Source organism: Denticeps clupeoides, chromosome 1, assembly GCF_900700375.1.
Source record: "Denticeps clupeoides chromosome 1, fDenClu1.1, whole genome shotgun sequence".
Taxonomy (NCBI): domain Eukaryota; kingdom Metazoa; phylum Chordata; class Actinopteri; order Clupeiformes; family Denticipitidae; genus Denticeps; species Denticeps clupeoides.
Window position 1 is genome coordinate 9,416,421 of NC_041707.1, and position 6,206 is coordinate 9,422,626.

At 41.9% G+C, this 6,206-nt stretch overlaps 1 non-coding gene across 1 annotated transcript; it reads left to right on the forward strand.

Moving 5' to 3' along the window:
* Positions 1 to 9: 9 nt before the first annotated feature.
* Positions 10 to 111, forward strand: LOC114802908 (U6 spliceosomal RNA). The gene has a single exon (XR_003751822.1). It is a non-coding gene; the product is annotated as a U6 spliceosomal RNA (small nuclear RNA).
* Positions 112 to 6,206: the final 6,095 nt, after the last annotated feature.

Below are 6,206 nucleotides of genomic sequence, written 5' to 3' on the forward strand. Positions count from 1 at the left end.
TAATCCTGCTTGCCACGGCTGCACATATACTAAAATGGGATCGATACAGAGAAGATTAGCATGGCTCTGCGAACGGATGACACGCAAATCCGTGAAGCGCTCATTATTTTTGGTCCAGTGGTGGCCTAGCGGTTCAGGAAGCGACCCCGTAATCAAAAGGTTCGAATCACGAGCCGCCAAGGTGCCACTGAGCAAAGCACCGTCCCCACAGACTGCTTCCCGGGTGCCTGTCATGGATGCCCACCGCTCACCAAGGGTGATTGGTTAAAAGCAGACATTTCGTTGTGTCACCCTGTGCTGTGCTGTGCTGCAGTGTTTCACAATAACAATCACTTCACTTTCATAATTACAGTGATTCACTTGTCACTGCAGTGGGTGGGAGGATGTGAGCAGGTCCACTCTTATTTGTGTAAAGTAAAGTGGCATCATATTGACCGAAAGCCCTTTGAGTATATTGAGGTGTACTTTCTTCAGGACGTCTGACGTGAAGGTGTCCCAGGAACTCACGTTGGAATCCATCACGCCCTGACAACTTTCCCACCCAATCTCCAGCCATCACTCTCTCCCTCCATCTGCAGTGTGACCTCACCCATTCACTAAATCTTCCCTCTGTCAAATAAAGCTACAAGAATGCGGAAGTCGGGTGCCGGCAAGGACCAAGATCAATAAAGCCGAAGACGGCCTGAACGATTTACCCAAAGACAATGCGATGAGGTGCCTGCGACGGCACGCCAGACTATAAATCCCACCGCACTGCGGTCACCGCGATGCCTGAGAGCCAGCTTTAATGTAAACCGCCTTTCATCATGCAAGACTTTACTGTCCATCGGCCAGATAAATCCATATTAACAGGGCGATGAGAAAACCCTGATGCATGTCCGCAGTGGAAAGCAGCCGCCGGGTCGGAGCTGAGCGCCTCGTATGTCATGACAGCCAGACTCTAATGAACCTCCCGTCGACCAGCTCTCAGCAGGACACTGTACATTACACAGGTCCCTCACCGTGGAAGCTGTACAGGAAGTGCGGCATGAACTACGAGTCCCATGAGGTAATCCTTTGGCCTTTGGATGATGTACGACACAAATACGCTGAACAATAATTAAGGCACCAGCATAATGAAGACAAAGAGGGGCGCAGACATTTTTAAATATACGCTCCTTTCCTTACAGACAACAACCAGGCTCCACATGAGCAGTTGTCACTTTCTGACCCCCACTTTCTGAGAGGTGGACCACTCTTGATATCACAGATATCACATGTTCATTAACAGAACTAATCTCAAGCAAAGATTTGCTGAGCTGGAACCTCTGTAGATTGGTGGGACGGTGGTCATCTACCCAGGTGAATTGAGAGCCCCATATTTCTGAGCAGCACAGATAATGAATTTTTGAATGAATATTACAGCACTTATCAATTTTGCGGAAAAGTATAACATTCACTATTGTGTGATGTTGTGGGCTTTTTAATGAGCAAACACATTAAATCATGTTTTAGGAATGCTTCGTGTTTACAAGTAAGGAAGGGTTCATCTACTCCAACTACTACAGCTTCTATAGTTTTAGAGTCTAGTGTCGAGAGTCTAGCTCTACAGTTTTACGATTACTAAACGATCTCATAAGCCTTACTTTATTGGTCCTCCTTTATTCAGGCTGTCACTACCTAACTTTGTTTTGTAGTCAGCATCCAGTAATTGAGAAAATGGTCATGTTTCAAGCAACCATGATGCTGAATTATAAACGTATTAAAAATCTTCAGTAATAGAGCAAACGCTGTAGGCATCCATGCCATTTTGCCCTCTTAAATAAGATAAACTAAAAGATGTCCTCTAGTATTCAAATATTTTGAACACAAAATTTGTGGTTATTATCTCTGGCCAATCGGTTGATTGCAGGGTATCACCATGGCTTGGCTAATGTCAGGTACAATGTTTGTCCAGTGGAAACCCCAAAAAATAGAGTCATGAAGCCAGAAGCATGCAGTGGAAAAGGCCCATTAAAGTACAGTATATAGTAGTCTTCAGTGTAAAACCTATTAGCAGGGCAGTGCACACAGCAGACACACAGACCACACAAAATTTCTCCCCCACATGCCCTTTTGTTAGCATTAGTATTTTTAAAGTCCAGTAACTTTTTTTTGGTACGGTGCACACAAAATATTTTATTTATATTCCATACATAAATAGTAGGGCATTTGGTCCCATTCCAGGGCTCTTCATATTTCCCCCTGACATTATCAATCCTTGCCATCATGTGCAAAGTCAGAAATAAATTGCGTTTTTGCCGATGGTTCTTGGGAAGGAGACGGCAGGAAGAGCATTATAATATAAAACATGAATAAACAAAATCACTCATGAGCAAATGTGCAGGAGCATGAGAAGTAATCTCCTTTAGGCAGGGTCCTTGAAATTAACTCAAAGAATCTGCACACAGAACGTGTGGAGATTAATCACATTTTTTTTTCTCTTTCCCCCACCTTTCCTCAGACTATTCAAACATTTAAAATTCAAAACATTGCAGTAATTACTTTACTTATTGTGTTTACTATGGGAAGATTGCTTGGTCACAGGTGAGGCAAACTGAAGTCAGACTGGAAATGTGACTGTCATATCCTCGCCTCGCATCAGGCGCCGCTCAGGTAAAATACAGACGAGTGCTGGCAGAATATTCAATGACTGGGAATTTACAAACAGGCAAAATGCGTCAAGAAACCGGTGACTTCAAACTACCGATGTATAGGGGAAAAAAAATCTATCAATTCATGAATAGGAATTTCTGAAAAAGAAAATGATGTGAGTCAAATCCATTTAAATCAGAACTCTATATCTGTGTGCAGTTGAGGGGTCAATTGTTTTTGATAGCTTCACAATTCATTTTAGCTATCTTTATAGGGTTCTGTCTGTAAAAATGAAACGAATGAAAATGTAATATTGTTATCAGCATATCAGTGTATTAAGTTCCTAAATCTCTAAATAAGACATGAGACAAATAATGCAAGGTCATTCATGTCAAAGATCAGTTTTTTGACAAATCACCATTCAATGTGCATAGGTCTGCTTCCTGTCTTACTTAACATTCTGAACACTTTTCTCAAATCACTGGAACTGTGGCATCATGGAGAAGACAAAAGAGGAAACACCAGTAGATGGAGCCAAATATGATATATTTATATGTTTTAATTCTATATCTAATGCTGGCCTAATTTCTGGTATAATAAAAGCTCTTTCCTCAAAAATGATTCTTGTATTCAGTCTATATAAGGCCTGCAAAAGGCCTGCTGACCTCCAAATCTCTATTTGTTTGTCATAATCAAGTAGCAAGATGTTCATGTTTCTTTGTAGCCTATTAATGTTAAATGCTTGAGGTGACATTTCAAAAATGTTGAATGTGCCCACTGAATGCTATCTAAGAATGAGGAGAAGCTAGAAAATGACAACAGCAGCTAAATATCACAAGCCTGCAGTACAAACACAAGTAAAATGTCATGTAAATGTGACTGTTATTGCACTGTCACTTTAACCAAATTCCAAGCAGATTAGAAACTTATTTGCCACAGCAATAAGAGCTTCACTTATGGGTTCTTGCAGCAGCCTCAGCAGCAGCATGCCTTCCTACATTGTTGCAAACATTTTTAAAACACTGAACACAAAATTGCATTCAAAGCAATGACAAAATAAACTCACAAAGTCCAGTGCAACTCAGTTTTATTAGTTCTTTTTTTTATATATATATTTTGATACAAATGATAATTCACATTTGCACCACACCAACAAGAAGTTCTCAAATGTATTTATCTATTGTGAGCGCAAAACCCAGCTTTCCAAGGGCCGTTCTGAGAGGTCTTCACGTTGTGTCCATATCTGATCTATGCTTGGTAAGCCATGAGTTTAAACTCCATGGTGGCAAAGCACCACCAAAGTCCGAAATTCCGCCTGTACAAATAATTGCTGATAATTTTGCAATTAATGTGGAAAATTTCATGAAGCCTCCGTCACTGCCCCGAGGATCCCATACTTGCCACTCTTTACAGCTGCTGTTAGCCTGCTGAACCATTTCAAACAAACTCATTTAAACCATCCCTTTGGTTTGTTAAAGTTATAATTATGCAAATATTAAGAGTGTTTGAAACTGTGCCAGCAGGATCAAATTATTATTCATACCATTGCACGTACTGAGATATGCATCAATGTTTCAGTCGGAACGGTCTGTCCAATCCTGAGATAATGATTTGGAATGCTTGTCTGCATAAGACTGCTGGCCTTTAATTGGGGACGTGGCTTTATTACACGTGTAGAAATTAACAATAATTGCTCCTGAATGCATGAAAATGCTAATTGTCTCAATATCGATTAACGAAAGCATGCATTCCACTTCAGCTGCTTCTGTGGATGTTGTCTAGATGTTTCATGCCCCCGATCCCCTCCCATCCCCTAAAATGAGACAAAATCTCTCGCCGTGGGGATTTTAGTCCCTCCCATGTACCTCACTGCTCCCCAGTGACTACCACACTGAAATGAACACTGTCATGGCGGCCCTGAAGAGGCATGGCACCCTCTCGAGATTCCAACTGTTCATGACGATAACTCCTGAATTCAGCATCCCACTGGCAAAGCCCCCCGAATAATCCATTCTCCATACAGATTTCTGCCTCTGGAGCGACTTTATCCCATTATCACTGGAATTATACACACATTACAGACGGCTGTAATCCACACACTTGGAGCCTGACGCTCACAGGAACATCACTGTTCAGGGGGGACGAATACATGCTTCAGGTAATAAAGCTGTATGGGCTCTGAGCAGTGGAAGTGGGTTATTAATGCACATCAGCAATCTTGCTGATTTCATATGCCAGGCTGTTCCCCTCTAGATTGTCTCTTCATGACATCATCTTGTCACAGAAATCACAATTGTAGACTTTCAGCAAACTAGCCAACAAGGATGTGGATTAAAATGAAGTAACAGTTAAAAAAAGAAACAAACACAATCTTGCACTGACTGTGTTTGGTGTGATTTTTAAAAATATTATTGTGTCAATGTATGCAAATCCTAAGCAAAAAAGAACAATCAAGCCCTGTGCTTTGCACACATTGCTGTGCCTCGTGCTAGTTTAAAAATAGTGCCATTAATGTCTAGCTACCACTGTATGCTGATGCATGAGGATCGCATGAAAGGAAAGATACCCTGGGACCCAGGACAGCCAGAAATAAGATGCTGAGACAACACATACGTGTGGGAAATATTTGCAAACCACGCCAATATTGTGCGCAATTGATGATCGGATTCAGGTGTGTGCACAAAAATCAAGCCAATGAAGCGACATGAACACTGCGGTCAACCCAGTACAACAGCCGCCGACCTGATGAGACTGCTGGATCAACCTCAGATGTGCTGAGCAGAACACAAAATCAAAGAAAAACAAATGAAGGATTATAAATAAACGTCTGCTCAGCCATACTGTATGAAATCGTCTGGGGGGAGAATGTTTTACTGATCCTTGAGGACCTGCTTGGGGAATAATGAAAGAAATGCTAGCACCTCCCTCATAAAATATGCCTGGCTTTTTATATTCGGCTTCTTTGATGCTTCATTAGGCTTGATTTTTAAATAGGGAGAAGAAAAATGGGCACAATTGGACATCTGCTGTAAATAACGTAACCGAGTCCTCAGGAATCTCGCCCCTCATCATATTGTTCCCGTCATCATGGCGCTGCGTGAATATTCATGTTCGGTTGTTTCCATATCCTAGGGCTCCAGCAGAGACAGTGAGGGGTCACGGGGGAGGATGGCGTCTCTGTGAACGCGGCAGGTGGCTGAACGGAAGACGCGGTAACTAGATGCACCCGGCGACAACGTTGCGGGGAAAATGCAGCCCCGTCCCTAACGCGCCACATTTGCCTAATAACACAGCATGCCTCAGATCACAGGGTGGGCTGTGTAACCTGCTACTCCCCCTGTGACCCTCAACACTACACACAGAAATAATACTGCACCTGCAGATATGTGATCTGTTAAGGATCAGTGAGGGGAAAATTTAATATTGCAAAATTCACTCACTCACTTTCTTTCTTTTAACTTTCTCTCACCTATCATATGACTCTTTACTGTTACTGTACTGTAATTGCATATTAACAAAATTCATTCATTTTACAAAATCCATTCATTGCACAGTGAGACATCTCAATTCTTTTTGCACGTTTCTGCTCATTT